The 20,889-nt window shown below is 42.2% G+C and overlaps 3 non-coding genes across 3 annotated transcripts; 2 read left to right on the top strand and 1 right to left on the bottom strand.

Annotated features, from left to right (window-relative positions):
* The first annotated feature begins 577 nt into the window (after positions 1-577).
* On the top strand, positions 578-691 carry LOC140274137 (U5 spliceosomal RNA). Its single transcript, XR_011908117.1, has one exon. It is a non-coding gene; the product is annotated as a U5 spliceosomal RNA (small nuclear RNA).
* Positions 692-999: 308 nt separating this feature from the next.
* On the top strand, positions 1,000-1,183 carry LOC140274277 (U2 spliceosomal RNA). The gene has a single exon (XR_011908245.1). It is a non-coding gene; the product is annotated as a U2 spliceosomal RNA (small nuclear RNA).
* A 3,245-nt stretch (positions 1,184-4,428) lies between these two features.
* LOC140274336 (U5 spliceosomal RNA) lies at positions 4,429-4,542 on the bottom strand. Its single transcript, XR_011908300.1, has one exon. It is a non-coding gene; the product is annotated as a U5 spliceosomal RNA (small nuclear RNA).
* Positions 4,543-20,889: the final 16,347 nt, after the last annotated feature.

Here is a 20,889-nt window from a genome sequence, read left to right as displayed (position 1 = left end):
AGCGGTTTAGCAGTTTTAATTTAGTTTGAGTGAAGGAATTCATTTTATAGCAAAATCCGAAATCGTGAAGCACTCATGAAAGTAAGCTTATTCTCGGATTCCTGAAACTTTAGATTTGCTCTTTCTTTTACTGCAAAGTACAACGTTGTTTTTTTTGTTTAAATCTTTCTAGACATGGTAAATATGAACGACAAAGCAGTTTTAACATAGTTTGAGTGAAGGAATTAATTTTATAGATAAAATCCCAAGAGTCTGCAGAGAAAAGAGAGTGAATGCGAAGTAGACTTTAACACGGCTATGGGAGCGAGCCGAGTGTCGGCTAACCGGGAGAATTGCTTGAAAGAAACGCGACACTGAATGAGCGGTCAGAACAAAGCCTCAATACGGGATTCTCGTGGTGTTTTTGTTGCTGCCTTGTCTTTTGCATAGAGTAAAAGACAAGGCAGCCATCGAAGAGGGCCCGATTGTTCCTACTTGGTCAGCCGAGGAGCAAGGGGGGGGGGGGGGGGGGGGCAAGCGTCTCAACCAAGCAAAGCTCACCACGCCTGATGCCCTGCTCCCGCAGTGACGCATAATCGTACTCTGGTTTCTCTTCATAACATACAAGTCTTTCGCCTTTTACTAAAGACTTCCGTGGAGAGCAGCACTAATGAGTTGTTTCTATTATTGGCAGGCTTTACCTTTGCGGGTGAAGCCCTTTCTGTCTGTGCAAAAGAAATCTTGCTACTTTGCAGAGTGACTTCTCTGAGTAGAGTCGCCTTACTTGTTGCGACTGTGCCGATGTTCGAAGCTGGAGTGCAAAGTTGTTGCTTGAATGGTGCTTGCTGGAGCATGCGGGAGTGCAAAGTTATACCATTTAAAAGGGCTGAAGAGTGCTCAGTGCAGCGGGTGGGCGGAGGTGCAACGTGACACTCTGGCCACCTATGGCCATAAAAAGAACACTGCTACAAGTGCGCATTGTGCCAGCAAGGGCCCTCGGACCTGAAACAGTGGATAGTTATCGCTTCTCTGCCTTTTGGCTAAGATCAAGTGTAGTATCTGTTCTTATCAGTTTAATATGTCCTCTATACGAGGACAACATATTAAATGGATTTTTAATAATAGGAGTTGAAAAAGAAGCTTGCTCCGTTCACTCCAAGCCTCGACCCGGTACTGCAGTGCCGCTGGGAACGGTGCGCTCTCCTCTGCTCTTGTGAAAAAGCAAACAGCGGTGCAGGATGGAAGTTTCAGGGAGCCCAAGATGAAACTTTCTTTTAATCTGCTGAGAAAAGAGAGTGAATGCGAAGTGGACTTTAACACGGCTCTGGGAGCGAGCCGAGTGCGGGCTAACCGGGAGAATTGCTTGAAAGAAACGCGACACCGAATGAGTGGTCAGAACAAAGCCTCAATACGGTGTTCCCGTGGTGTTTGTGGCTGCCTTGTCTTTTGCACAGAGTAAAAGACAAGGCAGCCATCGAATAGATTGTTTCTACTTGGTCAGCCGAGGAGCAGGGGGGGGGGGGCAAGCGTCTCAACCAAGCAAAGCTCACCAAGTAGGAACAATCGGGCCCTTTTCGATGGCTGCAACACCTGAAAGAGATATTGATGCGAGACCCGATCAAATGCTTTTTCAAAGTCTAAATTTAAGATGACAAGCCGGGTGTTTCTGTCTCTAGCGTAATCAATGATGTCTCGAATCAGTACGAGGCTGTCGGTGAGTTGTCTCCCTGAGATGGCACAAGCTTGGTCTGGGTGAATTACCTCCTCTAAAACAGAGGACATCCGTGTCGCTAAAACCTTGCTAAAATGTTTACAGTCAAAGTTTAAAAGTGTGATGGGCCTCCAATTCTTTAGGTCAGTCTTATCATTTTTTTTATAAAGTAGAGTCACTATTCCCACTCTAAAACTGTCAGGCAGTCGGTCGAGTTTTTCAAAATCTTTAAAAACATCTAAAATGTCTGATGATAAAAGGTCCCAATAGGTCAGATAGAATTCTGCAGGAAGCCCGTCTAAACCCGGAGCTCGACTTCTCTTAAAACCTGTTAGGCATTTTTTTAACTCTAAAGCAGTAAAATTCTGTGTCAAGTGTGCATTCTCTTTTACGGTTTTGTCAACGAATTTTAAGATTTCTGCCGATGTTTCCAAGTGCACTGGTTTCTCTTTGTACATGTTACTATAAAAGGTATGTACAGTTTCAATCATCTCTTGTGTGGATTTTGTTAAAAACCCATCTTCTCTTTTTAGATTTTGAATACACTCCTTTTTATTTATAACTTTCTTTCTTTTTCACCTTCCTCAATTTCCTGCTCCCTGCTTCTTACAAAAATTCCTTTACTCTTTATTTCTGCTAAAACTGACATTTCCTTTTTGACATCTTTGATTTCTTCTTTAAAGTCTATGCCACACTGATTTAGTTTAAAGTAGCGCTGTAAGCGTTTATGTAGTCCCATCATACATCTATTGTCTTTCCTTTTTTTACGTTTACCTTGCTGTTTAAAAAAAGTCTGGGTCGTTTCCTTCACCATTTCCCACCATTGTGCATGTGTTTCGTAGAGGTCTTGAAGGGTCTGCCACTCTTTATAACATTCCCTGTACTGACTGACTATGATTTCATCCTCCAACAGGGAACAGTTGAGTTTCCACAGACCACTTCCTACCGTCACACCAGAAGGGGGTGAAAGGGTGCAGGAGAGCATAAGGTGGTCTGAAAAGAAAACAGGGGTTAATCTAACATCAGTGGGTGGGCAATCTCTAGTAAAGAAATAATCAATGCGAGAGGCTCTGGTGCCATCATGACTAAACCAGGTGAAGCCCTCCTCTCTGGGATGCATGGTTTTAAAACAGTCAGTAAGCTTAAAATCCCTGCATATGCCCTGAAGTAAAATCGAAGTCTTATCCACTTTAAAATCTACCCCTGCTCTTTTTCTATCTTTCCTGCTCAAGATACAGTTAAAATCCCCTCCTACAACTAAAGGTACTTGCCCTAGCATGTAAAGCTGTATATCTTCTAAAAGGTCATACCTTTCATTTTTTCCATTGAAACCATGAATATTTAAGAGGTTAAAGTCTTGCCCCATAAAATTCAAGTGTGCTAAAAGTGCCCGTCCGTCTCTCACCACTGTGCTACCTTTCACCAGAACATGCAGATTTTTAATTAGAATGGCCACACCATCATTTTTATTTTGATTTGAGCCACTCCATATCGATAAATGGGGCCACATTTCCTCCCATTGTCTATGGTTTTTTAAAAAAGGTAGTCCACATTCTTTTATTAAAAACACATCTGATTTTATGGAGTCTAAGAAGGATAAAATACTCTGGGCTCTTGTCTTTGATTTCACACTTCTCACATTTAGTGTTGAGAAGGTGAGAACCATTAAAAGCATAAAGGAAAGTAGGTATGTCATTTTCGTTTTTCTAAGTTATCAAAACAAATTACACACAGGTTATTTCTTGGGAAACTAGCTCTTCCTTCATTTCTTTAGGTGAAAAGTGAGTAGGGTGATCTATATTTCCTTTTCGGACTCTCGGTGTTGGCCTCTGACGCAATGTTGCATTTAACTTTGAGTCCCTGGGGGTTGATTGCAGAGCTGAAGTTAAAAAGGAGACCTCATTTGGTGAGTCGGAGGGGAAGACTCTAGGTTCTTCCACTGAAGAACTGTCTGAAAGGGACCTAACCCTTCCCCTCTTCTCTGATACCACTGGGGAATCAGAGGCTCAGATGCCGTCCTCTTCGGCTGTTGACCTTCGGGGAGGTGAGTATCTTCACTAGACTCCCCTGTCTGCTCTTCCTCCTCATTTAGCGTAGCTCCACCCTCTGCCTTTGAATTCTCACAGACTTCAACACTGAGTGGTGAGGCCTCTACAGGCCCCTCCCCTTTTTGCTCCTCACTTCCAATCCAAGCTTTTGGCGGGAAGTTTGAATTTATTTGGTCAACCTCTTCACTTTGTTCACCAACTGCCACCTTTGGTCCTTCTCTTTGTTGGCTTGACTGTGGCTTTACCGTCTTTAATTTGTTGGCAAAAGATTTAGGGCAATCTCTGAAGAGGTGATTTAATTCTCCACAGAGATTACATTTCCTGCCATTTGGACACTCTCCAAAAGTTTGCCCAATTTCTCTGCTCTTCCCACATAACACCTTGGTACAAGCCTCAACCAGGTGCCCATGCTCACCACACTTGCGGCAGAACTTGGGCTGCCCCTGGTAGTGGATGTAACCTCGGTTTTCAAGGTGGCCAGAGTGTCGCCCAACCACTGCACTGAGCACTCTTCAGCCCTTTTAAATGGTATAACTTTGCACTCCCGCACGCTCCAGCAAGCACCATTCAAGCAACAACTTTGCACTCCAGCTTCGAACATCGGCACAGTCGCAACAAGTAAGGCGACTCTACTCAGAGAAGTCACTCTGCACAGTAAGAAGATTTCTTTTGCACAGACAGAAAGGGCTTCACCCGCAAAGGTAAAGCCTGCCAAAAATAGAAACAACTCATTAGTGCTGCTCTCCACAGAAATCTTTAGTAAAAGGCGAAAGACTTGTATGTTATGAAGAGAAACCAGAGTACGATTATCCGTCACTGCGGGAGCAGGGCATCAGGCTAGTTGGCATAGCCACCTTCCCCATGGTGAGCTTTGCTTGGTTGAGACGCTTGCTCCCCCCCCCCCCTTGCTCCTCGGCTGACCAACTAGGAACAATCGGGCCCTATTCGATGGCTGCCTTGTCTTTTACTCTGTGCAAAAGACAAGGCAGCAACAAAAACACCACGAGAATCCCGTATTGAGGCTTTGTTCTGATCGCTCATTCGGTGTCGCGTTTCTTTCAAGCAATTCTCCCGGTTAGCCCACACTCGGCTCGCTCCCATAGCCGTGTTAAAGTCTACTTCGCATTCACTCTCTTTTCTCAGCAGACTCTTGGGATTTTATCTATAAAATGAATTCCTTCACTCAAACTATGTGAAAACTGCTTTGTCCTTAATATTTACCATGTCTAGAAAGATTTAAACAAAAAAAACAACGTTGTACTTTGCAGTAAAAGAAAGAGCAAATCTAAAGTTTCAGGAATCCGAGAATAAGCTTACTTTCATGAGTTCTTCACGATTTCGGATTTTGCTATGAAATGAATTCCTTCACTCAAACTAAATTAAAACTGCTAAACCGCTAATCTGTTATATGTAAGGCAGATGTCAAATTCACCGAAATAGGATCAAAGGGTATTCGGCCAATCGAGCTGTAGCAGCTTCGGTAAAAGAGTATAAGTTGAAGAGTTTGTGAATAAAGGTGTGCGCACACATAGTGTGCTGTAAGAAAATAGGCAGGGAGCAATGCCGGCTGGGGTATATGTTCTTGTATGTTGTCTGACTGTTTGATTTGAATGTGTTGTGTAAGTGTCCTGTTGAATGTTACATGTTTGGGCTTTGACACTTCACTGTGGTTGTTAACTGTGTGGTGTGTCCTGAAATGTTATATGTTTGGGCTGTGTGACATGCTTAATGCTTGTCAGTAGCTACCCACTTATTCATATATAGCAACTGACAACATAAGAAGTCCGGACATACTTTGATAGTAGTTGTAGAAGTATCCTTATTGATAATAGATCACTAATTCATAGTGATAGAACAGTAGATGAACAGGTGTTTGCACATGTCTCACGAAAATAAAATGGGTGTATGATTGCTGACGGCAGAGCAATACTGCCAAACTTATGAGTTCTTGTGGCAAACTTGATTTAGTGTCTTGACGTGTATACGCTGTTTCGCTGACTTGATTGTCACAAGAAACAAAGTGTGTTTGATAAGATCCGACCATTTTATTACGGGAGGATCAGTATGTATGGATTCTGATGTGACTGATAAACCCATTCGTATCTTAAGCATAATCTAATACGTGAGACAACGCCCTGGCACACGATAAAAAAAAAAAAAGAGAGAGAGCGTTTTTGTGTCCCCACAGTCCATAATGTAGAAAAGAGAGAAAAAAGCCTTTCTGATTTGGTGTGTGTGCTCATAGTGCAGAGTGTAGAGAAAAGAAAGCCGTTTTGGTGTCACGGGTGTTGTGACTTACACACACACATTTCTAAATTGAGAAAGGAAATTATTTTAGAGGAAGCACTAGAGTTTAGATCCCACATTTGTTGATAGGCATTCATTTATTTCCTCACTTCTGATGAAGTTTCAACAATAAACAACAAACTTTGTATTATGAGAAAGAACCAGACTCATTCTTCAGGAATCCGAAAATAAGCTCTATTTTATGAGTTATGCACGAATTCGGATTCTCCTATAAAAAGAATTCATTAACACAAACCAAGTTAAGACTGCTTTGTCCTTCATATTTATTCATGTCTAATCAAGTTTCAACGATAAACAACGTTGTACTTTGTAGAATGAGAAAGAACTTCTTCAGCAATAAGCATCTCTCGACATATGACGAAATACAGATTTTGCTATAAAATTAATTCCTTCTATCAGCCTGACTTAAAACTGTTTGTCCTCCTTATTTATCCACTTCAAATCAAGTTTCAACAATTAAAAAAAATTTGTAGTTTGAGAAAGAACAACTTAATCTTCAGCAATCAGTATAAAAAGAGGTGCAAATGCCAACCATACATACCTAAAAGGTGGAGCGGAAGTATTCAGCTGCAAGTAGGAGTGAATGTTCGACCATAATTTGTAAAAAGCGGGTAAGAAAAGGTTCGAATGCCCGACTATATATTAACAAAAGCGGGAGGAGAGGTCTTCGGATGAGAGTGGGTGAGAATTTCCAACCATAATCTATAAAATACGGTGAAAAAAAATATGTGAATGCCTCATAGAACACTAAAAGCGGAAGTGTTCGGCTGCAAGAAGGTGTGAATGTCCGACTATATTTGGTGAAAAGCAGGTGAAGCAAGGTCTGAATGCCCAACCTTACATCATCAAAAGCGAGATCAGAGGTGTTTGGCTGCAAGAAGGCCATAGTTTGCCAAAAGCGGGTAAGGTGTGAATGACCGACTAAATATCAACAAAAGTGGGGGCGGAGGTCTTCGGATGCAAGTGGGTGTGAATATCCCACCATACAAGTATGGTGGAGAGGAAGCTGTGAATGGCCGACCATAGTAAAAGGCGGTTGAGAGAAGGTGCGAATGTCAAACCATACATAATCAAAACAGGGAGCGGAGGTGTTCTGCTGTAAGAAGGTGTGAATGTCCAACCATAGTTGGTAAAAAGCGGGTAAGAAAAGGTTAAAATACCCGACTGTACACAATCAATAGCAGGAGCGGAGTTGTTCGGCTCCTAAAAGGTGTGAAAGTCCGACCATGGTTTGTAAAAAGCGGGTAAGAAAAGGTGCGAATGCCCGACAATGTATGATCAAAAGAGGGAGTGGAGGTTTTCGGCTGCAAGAAGGTCTGAATGTCCAACCATAATTTGTAAAAACCGGGGAAGAAAAGGCTCGAAAGCCCGACTATACACCATCAAAAGTGGGAGCGGAGGTGTTCAGCTGCAAGACGGTCTGAATGTCCATCAATAATTGCTAGAAAACATGAAAGAAAATTTTCGAATATCAAACTGCACATGATCATAAGCGGGAGAGGAGGTGTTCAGCTGCAAGAAGGTGTGAATGTCTACCCATAATTACTGAAAAATGGGAAAGAAAAGGTGCGAATGCCTAACCATACATCATCAAAAGAGGGAGCGGAGGTGTTCCGCTGTAAGACGGTGTGAATGTCCGACCATAGATGGTAAAAAGCGGGTAAGAAAACGTTAAATTACCCGACTGTACACAATCAAAAGAGGGAGCGGAGTTGTTCAGCTAAGAGAAGGTGTGAAAGTCCAACCTTGGTTTGTAAAAAGCAGGTAAGAAAAGGTTCGTATGCCCGAATATACACCATCAAAAGCGGAAGCGGAGGTGTTCGGCTGCAAGATATTGTGAACGTCCGACCAAAGTTTGTAAAAAGCAGTTAAGAAAAGGTTCGAATATCTAACCAAACATAATCAAAAGCGGGAGCAGAGCTGTTCGACTGGAAGTAGGTGTGAATGTCAGATCATAATTTGCAAAAAGCTGATGAGAAAGGGTGAGAATGCCCGACTATACACCATCAAATGCGCTAGCGGAGTTGTTCGGCTGTGAGTAGGTGTGAATCTCCAACCATAATTGCTGAAAAATGTGTTAGAAAAGGTAAGAATGCCGGTCCATACATCATCAAAAGCGGGAGAGGTGGTGTTCGGCTGCAAGTAGGTGTGAATGTCCATTAATAATTGCTTTAAAACATGAAAGAAAATGTTCGAATATCAAACCTTACATGATCATTAGCGGGAGAGGAGGTGTTCAGCTGCAAGAAGGTGTGAATGTCCAGCCATAATTACTCACAAACGGGTAAGAAAAGGTACTATTGCCAGACCATATATGATCAAAACAGGGAGCGGAGGTGGTTCAGCTGCAAGAAGGTTTGAATGTCCGACTAAAGTTTGTAAAAAGCGGGTAAGACAAGGTGTGAATGCCCGACAATGTATAATCAAAAGAGGAGCGGAGGTTTTCGGGTGCAAGAAGGTCTGAATGTCCACCCATAATTACTGAAAAATGGGTAAGAAAAGGTGCGAAAGCCCAACCGCACATGATCATAAGTGGATGAGAAGGTGTTCGACTGCAAGTAGGTGTGAATGTAAGATCATAATTTGTAAAAAGCGGGTAAGAAAAGGTAAGAATGCCCAACCATAAATTATCAAAAGCGGCAGCAGAGTTTCGGCTGGTATTTATCAATGTCTAGATAGATTTCAACAAAAAACAACGTTGTACTTTGCAGTAAAAGAAAGTGCAAATCAAAAGTTTTAGGAATCCGAGAATAAGCTTATTTTCATGAGTTCTGCACGATTTCGGATTTTATGTATAAAATGAATTTCTTCACGCAAACTAAGTTAACACTGCTTTGTCCTTCATATGTACCCATTTCTACATATATTTCAAGCATAAACTTCCTCATATTACCCTGAATGAGAAAGAGCCACACTTGTGATTAAGCCATACCTCCCTTATGAGGAGTTCTGCATGATTTGGGATTTTATCTATAAAATTAATTCCTTCACTCAAACTATGTTAAAACGGCTTTTACCTTCATATTTATCAATGTCTCGATAGATTTAAACAAAAAAACAACGTTGTACTTTGCAATAAAAGAAAGAGCAAATCAAAAGTTTTAGGAATCCGAGAATAAGCTTATTTTCATGTGTTCTGCACGATTTCGGATTTTATGTATAAAATGAATTCATTCACTCAAACCAAGTTAAAACTGCTTTTTCCTTCATATTTAATAATGTCTAGATCGACTTCAACAAAGAACAACATTGTATTTTGCAGTAGAAGAAAGAGCAACACTGAAGGATCAGGAATCCGAGAATAAGCTTCTTTTCATACGTTCTGCATGATTTGGGATTTTATGTATAAAATGAATTCCTTCACTCAAACTAAGTTAAAACTGCTTTGTCCTTCATATGTACCCATTTCTACATATATTTCAAGCATAAACTTCCTCATACTACCCTGAATGAGAAAGAACCACACTTGTGATTAAGCCATACGCCCCTTTTGAGGAGTTCTGCATGATTTGGGATTTTATCTATAAAATCAATTCCTTCACTCAAACTATGTTAAAACGGCTTTTACCTTCATATTTATCAATGTCTCGATAGATTTAAACAAAAAAACAACGTTGTACTTTGCAGTAAAAGAAAGAGCCAATCAAAAGTTTTAGGAATCCGAGAATAAGCTTATTTTTATGAGTTCTGCACGATTTCGGATTTTATGTATAAAATGAATTCATTCACTCAAACCAAGTTAAAACTGCTTTTTCCTTCATATTTATCAATGTGTAGATGGATTTCAACTTCTTCTACTGCAAAGTCCAATGTTTTCCTTTGTTGAAGTCGATCTAGACATTGATGAATATGGAAGGACAAAGCAGTTTTAACTTGGTTTGAGCAAAGCAATTCATTTTATAGCAAAATCCGAAATCGTGCAGAACTCATGAAAGCAGGCTTATACTCGGATTCCTGAAACTTTAGATTTGCTCTTTCTTTTACTGCAAAGTACAACGTTGTTTTTTTGTTTAAATATTTCTAGACATGGTAAATATGAGGGACAAATCAGTTTTAACATAGTTTGAGTGAAGTAATGCATTTTATAAGCAAAATCCCAAATCATGCAGAACTCACGAAATGCTTTTTCTCGCTTTTCACTGCTTTTTACAAACTTTGGTCGGACGTTCACACCTTCTTGCATCCGAACACCTCCGCTTCCGCTTTTGATGATGTATATTTGGGCATTCGAACCTTTTTTTACCCGCTTTTTACAAACCATTGTCGGACTTTCACACCTTCTTGCAGCCGAACACCACCTCTCCCGCTTTTGATGATGTATGGTCCAGTATTCTTACCTTTTCTAACACATTTTTCAGCAATTATGGTCGGACATTCACACCTACTCACAGCTGGACACCTCCGCTCCCGCTTTTGATCATACAATGTCGGGACATCGCTCCTTGTCTTACCTGCTTTTTACAAACTTTAGTCGAACATTCACACCTTCTTGCAGCTGAAAACCTCCGCTCCCGCTTTTGATGATGTATAGTCGGGCTTTCGAGCCTTTTCTTACCCGGTTTTTACAAACTATAGTCAGACATTCACACCTTGCAGCTGAACCTCCGCTCCCTGTTTTGATCATGTATGGTCTGGCAATACTACCTTTTCTTCCCCCGTTTGTGAGTAATTATGGCTGGACATTCACACCTACTTGCAGTCGAACTGCTCTGCTCCCGCTTTTGATTATGTTTGGTTTGGATATTCGAACCTTTTCTTAACTGCTTTTTACAAACCATGGTCGGACTTTCACACCTTCTTGCAGCCGAACAACTCCGCTCCCGCTATTGATTGTGTACAGTCGGGTATTTTAACCTTTTCTTGACCGCTTTTTACCAACTATGGTCGGACATTCACACCGTCTTACAGCGGAACACCTCCGCTCCCGCTTTTTATGGTGTATAGTCGGGCATTCGAACCTTTTCTTACCCGCTATTTACAAACTATGGTAGGACATTCAAACCTTCGTGTATCCGAAAACCTCCGCTCTCTCTTTTGATCATACATTGACGGACATTCGCACCTTTTCTTACCCACTTTTTACAAACCATGGTCGGAATGTCACACCTTCTTGTAGCCGAACACATCCGCTCCCGCTATTGATTGTGTACAGTCGGGTATTTTAACCTTTTCTTACCCGCTTTTTACCAAGTATGGTCGGACATTCACACCTCCGTACAGCGGAACACCTCCGCTCCCTCTTTTGATGGTGTATGTTCGGGCATTCAAACCTTTTCTTACCCGCTTTTTCCAAACTATGGTCGGCTATTCACAGCTTCCTCTCCACCATACTTGTATGGTGGGATATTCACACCCACTTGCCTCCGAAAACCTCCGCCCCAAATTTTGTTGATATTTAGTCGGACATTCACACCTTACCCGCTTTTGACAAACTATGGCCTTCTTGCAGCCAAACACCTCTGATCTCGCTTTTGATGATGTAAGGTTGAGCATTCAGACCTTGCTTCACCTGCTTTTCACCAAATATAGTCGGACATTCACACCTTCTTGCAGCCGAACACTTCCGCTCCACCTTTTAGTGTTCTATCACACTTTTTTTTCACCGCATTTTATACATTATGGTTGGAAATTTTCAACCACTTTCATCCGAAGACCTCTCCTCCCACTTTTGTTAATATATTTGAACTTAAGTTTGACAATCAAACCTTCTTGCAGCTGAACCACCTCCGCTCCCTGTTTTGATCATATATGGTCTGGCAATACTACCTTTTCTTACCCGTTTGTGAGTAATTATGGCTGGACATTCACACCTACTTGCAGCCGAACACAACCTCTCTCGCTTTTGATGATGTATGGACCGGCATTTTTACCTTTTCTAACACATTTTTCAGCAATTATGGTCGGAGATTCACACCTACTCACAGCCGAACAACTCCGCTCCCGCATTTGATGATGTATAGTCGGGCATTCTCACCCTTTCTCATCAGCTTTTTGCAAATTATGATCTGACATTCACACCTACTTGCAGTCGAACAGCTCTGCTCCCGCTTTTGATTATGTTTGGTTGGATATTCGAACCTTTTCTTAACTTCTTTTTACATATTTTGGTTGGACGTTCACACCTTCTTGTAGCCGAACACTTCCACTCCTGCTTTTGATGATGTATGGTTGGGCATTCACACCTTTTTTTTGCCCATTTTTCAGGAATTATGGGTGGACATTCACACCTTGCAGCTGAACACCTCCTATCCCACTTATGATCATGTGCGGTTTGATTTTCGAAAAGTTTCTTTCATGTTTTCTAGATATTATTGATGGACATGTAGACCTTCTTGCAGCTGAACACCTTCGCTCCCGCTTTTAATCATACATTGTCAGGCATTCGCACCTTGTCTTACCCACTTTTTACAAACTTTAGTCGAACAGTCACACCTTTTTGCAGCTGAACACCACCTCTACCGCTTTTGATGATGTATGGTCCAGCATTCTTACCTTTTCTAACACATTCTTCAGCAATTATGGTCGGACATTCACACCTACTCAGAGCCGAACACCTCCGCTCCCGCATTTGATGGTCTATAGTCGGGCATTCTACAGCGGAAAAGACTCATTCTTATGTTTGGTTAGATATTCGAACCTTTTCTTAACTGCTTTTTACAAACTTTGGTCGGACGTTCACAATATCTTGCAGCCGAACACCTCCGCTTCCGCTTTTGATGGTGTATATTCGGGCATACGAACCTTTTCTTACCCGCTTTTTACAAACCAAGGTCGGACTTTCACACCTTCTCTTAGCTGAACAACTCCGCTCCCTCTTTTGATTCTGTACAGTCGGGTAATTTAACCTTTTCTTACCCGCTTTTTAGCATCTATGGTCGGACATTCACACCGTCTTACAGCGGAACACCTCCGCTCCCTCTTTTGATGATGTATGGTTAGGCATTCGCACCTTTTCTTACCCATTTTTCAGTAATTATGGGTAGACATTCACACCTTCTTGCAGCTGAACACCTCCTCTCCTGCTTATGATCATGTGCAGTTTGATATTCGAAAATTTTCTTTCATGTTTTCTAGCAATTATTGATGGACTTTCAGACCGTCTTGAAGCTGAACACCTCCGCTCCCACTTTTGATGGTGTATAGTCGGGCTTTCGAGCCTTTTCTTCCCCGGTTTTTACAAATTATGGTTGGACATTCAGACCTTCTTGCAGCCGAAAACCTCCACTCCCTCTTTTGATCATACATTGTCGGGCATTCGCACCTTTTCTTACCCGCTTTTTACAAACCATGGTCGGACTTTCACACCTTCTTGTAGCCGAACAACTCCGCTCCCTCTTTTGATTGTGTACAGTCGGGTAATTTAACCTTTTCTTACCCGCTTTTTACCAACTATGGTTGGACATTCACACCTTCTTACAGCAGAACACCTCCGCTCCCTGTTTTGATTATGTATGGTTTGACATTCGCACCTTCTCTCAACCGCCTTTTACTATGGTCGGCCATTCACAGCTTCCTCTCCACCATACTTGTATGGTGGGATATTCACACCCACTTGCATCCGAAGACCTCCGCCCCCACTTTTGTTGATATTTAGTCGGTCATTCACACCTTACCCGCTTTTGGCAAACTATGGCCTTCTTGCAGCCAAACACCTCTGATCTCGCTTTTGATGATGTAAGGTTGGGCATTCAGACCTTGCTTCACCTGCTTTTCACCAAATATAGTCGGACATTCACACCTTCTTGCAGCCGAACACTTCCGCTCCACCTTTTAGTGTTCTATCACACCTTTTTTTCCACCGCATTTTATACATTATGGTTGGAAATTTTCAAACACTCTCAACCGAAGACCTCTCCTCCCGCTTTTGTTAATATATTTGAACTTTAGTCGGACATTCAAACCTTCTTGCAGCTGAACCACCTCCGCTCCCTGTTTTGATCATATATGGTCTGGCAATACTACCTTTTCTTACCCGTTTGTGAGTAATTATGGCTGGACATTCACACCTACTTGCAGCCGAACACAACCTCTCTCGCTTTTGATGATGTATGGACCGGCATTCTTACCTTTTCTAACACATTTTTCAGCAATTATGGTCGGAGATTCACACCTACTCACAGCCGAACAACTCCGCTACCGCATTTGATGGTGTATAGTCGGGCATTCTCACCCTTTCTCATCAGCTTTTTGCAAATTATGATCTGACATTCACACCTACTTGCAGTCGAACAGCTCTGCTCCCGCTTTTCATTATGTATGGTTGGATATTCGAACCTTTTCTTAACTGCTTTTTACAAACTTTGGTTGGACGTTCACACCTTCTTGTAGCCGAACACATGCACTCCTGCTTTTGATGATGTATGGTTGGGCATTCGCACCTTTTTTTTACCCATTTTTCAGGTATTATGGGTGGACATTCACACCTTCTTGCAGCTGAACACCTCCTCTCCCACTTATGATCATGTGTGGTTTGATTTTCGAAAATTTTCTTTCATGTTTTCTAGCAATTATTGATGGACATTTAGACCTTCTTGCAGCTGAACACCACCTCTCCCGATTTTGATCATGTATGGACCGGCATTTTTACCTTTTCTAACACATTTTTCAGCAATTATGGTTGGAGATTCACACCTACTCACAGCCGAACAACTCCGCTACCGCATTTGATGGTGTATAGTCGGGCATTCTCACCCTTTCTCATCAGCTTTTTGCAAATTATGATCTGACATTCACACCTACTTCCAGTCGAACAGCTCTGCTCCCGCTTTTGATTATGTTTGGTTAGATATTCGAACCTTTTCTTAACTGCTTTTTACAAACTTTGGTCGGACGTTCACAATATCTTGCAGCCGAACACCTCCGCTTCCGCTTTTGATGGTGTATATTCGGGCATACAAACCTTTTCTTACCCGCTTTTTACAAACCAAGGTCGGACTTTCACACCTTCTCTTAGCTGAACAACTCCGCTCCCTCTTTTGATTGTGTACAGTCGGGTAATTTAACCTTTTCTTACCCGCTTTTTACCATCTATGGTCGGACATTCACACCGTCTTACAGCGGAACACCTCCGCTCCCTCTTTTGATGATGTATGGTTAGGCATTCGCACCTTTTCTTACCCATTTTTCAGTAATTATGGGTAGACATTCACACCTTCTTGCAGCTGAACACCTCCTCTCCCGCTTATGATCATGTGCAGTTTGATATTCGAAAATTTTCTTTCATGTTTTCTAGCAATTATTGATGGACATTCAGACCGTCTTGCAGCTGAACACCTCCGCTCCCACTTTTGATGGTGTATAGTCGGGCTTTCGAGCCTTTTCTTCCCCGGTTTTTACAAATTATGGTTGGACATTCAGACCTTCTTGCAGCCGAAAACCTCCACTCCCTCTTTTGATCATACATTGTCGGGCATTCGCACCTTTTCTTACCCGCTTTTTACAAACCATGGTCGGACTTTCACACCTTTTAGTAGCCGAACAACTCCGCTCCCGCTATTGATTGTGTACAGTCGGGTATTTTAACCTTTTCTTACCCGCTTTTTACCAACTATGGTTGGACATTCACACCTTCTTATAGCAGAACACCTCCGCTCCCTGTTTTGATTATGTATGGTTTGACATTTGCACCTTCTCTCACCCGCCTTTTACTATGGTCGGCCATTCACAGCTTCCTCTCCACCATACTTGTATGGTGGGATATTCACACCCACTTGCATCCGAAGACCTCCGCCCCCACTTTTGTTGATATTTAGTCGGTCATTCGCACCTTACCCGCTTTTGGCAAACTATGGCCTTCTTGCAGCCAAACACCTCTGATCTCGCTTTTGATGATGTAAGGTTGGGCATTCAGACCTTGCTTCACCTGCTTTTCACCAAATATAGTCGGACATTCACACCCACTTGCATCCGAAGACCTCCGCCCCAAATTTTGTTGATATTTAGTCGGACATTCGCACCTTACCCGCTTTTGGCAAACTATGGCCTTCTTGCAGCCAAACACCTCTGATCTCGCTTTTGATGATGTAAGGTTGGGCATTCAGACCTTGCTTCACCTGCTTTTCACCAAATATAGTCGGACATTCACACCTTCTTGCAGCCGAACACTTCCGCTCCACCTTTTAGTGTTCTATCACACCTTTTTTTCACCGCATTTTATACATTATGGTTGGAAATTTTCAACCACTCTCATCCGAAGACCTCTCCTCCCGCTTTTGTTAATATATTTGAACTTTAGTCGGACATTCAAACCTTCTTGCAGCTGAACCACCTCCGCTCCCTGTTTTGATCATATATGGTCTGGCAATACTACCTCTTCTTACCCGTTTGTGAGTAATTATGGCTGGACATTCACACCTACTTGCAGCCGAACACAACCTCTCTCGCTTTTGATGATGTATGGACCGGCATTCTTACCTTTTCTAACACATTTTTCAGCAATTATGGTCGGATATTCACACCTACTCACAGCCGAACAACTCCGCTCCCGCATTTGATGGTGTATAGTCGGGCATTCTCACCCTTTCTCATCAGCTTTTTGCAAATTATGATCTGACATTCACACCTACTTGCAGTCGAACAGCTCTGCTCCCGCTTTTGATTATGTTTGTTTGGATATTCGAACCTTTTCTTAACTGCTTTTTACAAACTTTGGTTGGACGTTCACACCTTCTTGTAGCCGAACACATGCACTCCTGCTTTTGATGATGTATGGTTGGGCATTCGCACCTTTTTTTTTACCCATTTTTCAGGTATTATGGGTGGACACTCACACCTTCTTGCAGCTGAACACCTCCTCTCCCACTTATGATCATGTGTGGTTTGATTTTCGAAAATTTTCTTTCATGTTTTCTAGCAATTATTGATGGACATTTAGACCTTCTTGCAGCTGAACACCACCTCTCCCGATTTTGATTATGTATGGACCGGCATTTTTACCTTTTCTAAAACATTTTTCAGCAATTATGGTTGGAGATTCACACCTACTCACAGCCGAACAACTCCGCTACCGCATTTGATGGTGTATAGTCGGGCATTCTCACCCTTTCTCATCAGCTTTTTGCAAATTATGATCTGACATTCACACCTACTTCCAGTCGAACAGCTCTGCTCCCGCTTTTGATTATGTATGGTTGGATATTCGAACCTTTTCTTAACTGCTTTTTACAAACTTTGGTTGGACATTCACACCTTCTTGCAGCTGAACACCTCCTCTCCCACTTATGATCATGTGTGGTTTGATTTTCGAAAATTTTCTTTCATGTTTTCTAGCAATTATTGATGGACATTTAGACCTTGCAGCTGAACACCACCTCTCCCGATTTTGATAATGTATGGACCGGCATTTTTACCTTTTCTAACACATTTTTCAGCAATTATGGTTGGAGATTCACACCTACTCACAGCCGAACAACTCCGCTACCGCATTTGATGGTGTATAGTCGGGCATTCTCACCCTTTCTCATCAGCTTTTTGCAAATTATGATCTGACAATCACACCTACTTGCAGTCGAACAGCTCTGCTCCCGCTTTTGATTATGTATGGTTGGATATTCGAACCTTTTCTTAACTGCTTTTTACAAACTTTGGTTGGACATTCACACCTTCTTGCAGCTGAACACCTCCTCTCCCACTTATGATCATGTGTGGTTTGATTTTCGAAAATTTTCTTTCATGTTTTCTAGCAATTATTGATGGACATTTAGACCTTCTTGCAGCTGAACACCACCTCTCCCGATTTTGATAATGTATGGACCGGCATTTTTACCTTTTCTAACACATTTTTCAGCAATTATGGTTGGAGATTCACACCTACTCACAGCCGAACAACTCCGCTACCGCATTTGATGGTGTATAGTCGGGCATTCTCACCCTTTCTCATCAGCTTTTTGCAAATTATGATCTGACATTCACACCTACTTGCAGTCGAACAGCTCTGCTCCCGCTTTTGATTATGTATGGTTGGATATACGAACCTTTTCTTAACTGCTTTTTACAAACTTTGGTTGGACGTTCACACCTTCTTGTAGCCGAACACATGCACTCCTGCTTTTGATGATGTATGGTTGGGCATTCGCACCTTTTTTTTACCCATTTTTCAGGTATTATTGGTGGACATTCACACCTTCTTGCAGCTGAACACCTCCTCTCCCACTTATGATCATGTGTGGTTTGATTGTCGAAAATTTTCTTTCATGTTTTCTAGCAATTATTGATGGACATTTAGACCTTCTTGCAGCTGAACACCACCTCTCCCGATTTTGATCATGTATGGACCGGCATTTTTACCTTTTCTAACACATTTTTCAGCAATTATGGTTGGAGATTCACACCTACTCACAGCCGAACAACTCCGCTACCGCATTTGATGGTGTATAGTCGGGCATTCTCACCCTTTCTCATCAGCTTTTTGCAAATTATGATCTGACATTCACACCTACTTCCAGTCGAACAGCTCTGCTCCCGCTTTTGATTATGTTTGGTTAGATATTCGAACCTTTTCTTAACTGCTTTTTACAAACTTTGGTCGGACGTTCACAATATCTTGCAGCCGAACACCTCCGCTTCCGCTTTTGATGGTGTATATTCGGGCATACAAACCTTTTCTTACCCGCTTTTTACAAACCAAGGTCGGACTTTCACACCTTCTCTTAGCTGAACAACTCCGCTCCCTCTTTTGATTGTGTACAGTCGGGTAATTTAACCTTTTCTTACCCGCTTTTTACCATCTATGGTCGGACATTCACACCGTCTTACAGCGGAACACCTCCGCTCCCTCTTTTGATGATGTATGGTTAGGCATTCGCACCTTTTCTTACCCATTTTTCAGTAATTATGGGTAGACATTCACACCTTCTTGCAGCTGAACACCTCCTCTCCCGCTTATGATCATGTGCAGTTTGATATTCGAAAATTTTCTTTCATGTTTTCTAGCAATTATTGATGGACATTCAGACCGTCTTGCAGCTGAACACCTCCGCTCCCACTTTTGTTGGTGTATAGTCGGGCTTTCGAGCCTTTTCTTCCCCGGTTTTTACAAATTATGGTTGGACATTCAGACCTTCTTGCAGCCGAAAACCTCCACTCCCTCTTTTGATCATACATTGTCGGGCATTCGCACCTTTTCTTACCCGCTTTTTACAAACCATGGTCGGACTTTCACACCTTTTAGTAGCCGAACAACTCCGCTCCCGCTATTGATTGTGTACAGTCGGGTATTTTAACCTTTTCTTACCCGCTTTTTACCAACTATGGTTGGACATTCACACCTTCTTATAGCAGAACACCTCCGCTCCCTGTTTTGATTATGTATGGTTTGACATTTGCACCTTCTCTCACCCGCCTTTTACTATGGTCGGCCATTCACAGCTTCCTCTCCACCATACTTGTATGGTGGGATATTCACACCCACTTGCATCCGAAGACCTCCGCCCCCACTTTTGTTGATATTTAGTCGGTCATTCGCACCTTACCCGCTTTTGGCAAACTATGGCCTTCTTGCAGCCAAACACCTCTGATCTCGCTTTTGATGATGTAAGGTTGGGCATTCAGACCTTGCTTCACCTGCTTTTCACCAAATATAGTCGGACATTCACACCCACTTGCATCCGAAGACCTCCGCCCCAAATTTTGTTGATATTTAGTCGGACATTCGCACCTTACCCGCTTTTGGCAAACTATGGCCTTCTTGCAGCCAAACACCTCTGATCTCGCTTTTGATGATGTAAGGTTGGGCATTCAGACCTTGCTTCACCTGCTTTTCACCAAATATAGTCGGACATTCACACCTTCTTGCAGCCGAACACTTCCGCTCCACCTTTTAGTGTTCTATCACACCTTTTTTTCACCGCATTTTATACATTATGGTTGGAAATTTTCAACCACTCTCATCCGAAGACCTCTCCTCCCGCTTTTGTTAATATATTTGAACTTTAGTCGGACATTCAAACCTTCTTGCAGCTGAACCACCTCCGCTCCCTGTTTTGATCATATATGGTCTGGCAATACTACCTCTTCTTACCCGTTTGTGAGTAATTATGGCTGGACATTCACACCTACTTGCAGCCGAACACAACCTCTCTCGCTTTTGATGATGTATGGACCGGCATTCTTACCTTTTCTAACACATTTTTCAGCAATTATGGTCGGATATTCACACCTACTCACAGCCGAACAACTCCGCTCCCGCATTTGATGGTGTATAGTCGGGCATTCTCACCCTTTCTCATCAGCTTTTTGCAAATTATGATCTGACATTCACACCTACTTGCAGTCGAACAGCTCTGCTCCCGCTTTTGATTATGTTTGTTTGGATATTCGAACCTTTTCTTAACTGCTTTTTACAAACTTTGGTTGGACGTTCACACCTTCTTGTAGCCGAACACATGCACTCCTGCTTTTGATGATGTATGGTTGGGCATTCGCACCTTTTTTTTTACCCATTTTTCAGGTATTATGGGTGGACACTCACACCTTCTTGCAGCTGAACACCTCCTCTCCCACTTATGATCATGTGTGGTTTGATTTTCGAAAATTTTCTTTCATGTTTTCTAGCAATTATTGATGGACATTTAGACCTTCTTGCAGCTGAACACCACCTCTCCCGATTTTGATTATGTATGGACCGGCATTTTTACCTTTTCTAAAACATTTTTCAGCAATTATGGTTGGAGATTCACACCTACTCACAGCCGAACAACTCCGCTACCGCATTTGATGGTGTATAGTCGGGCATTCTCACCCTTTCTCATCAGCTTTTTGCAAATTATGATCTGACATTCACACCTACTTCCAGTCGAACAGCTCTGCTCCCGCTTTTGATTATGTATGGTTGGATATTCGAACCTT

This window comes from Leuresthes tenuis, unplaced genomic scaffold (assembly GCF_036924035.1).
Source record: "Leuresthes tenuis unplaced genomic scaffold, fLeuTen1.0.hap1 SCAF_17, whole genome shotgun sequence".
Lineage (NCBI taxonomy): Eukaryota > Metazoa > Chordata > Actinopteri > Atheriniformes > Atherinopsidae > Leuresthes > Leuresthes tenuis.
The sequence above is the reverse complement of the archived record's forward strand: the minus strand, read 5'-3'. Positions and strand labels throughout refer to the sequence as shown.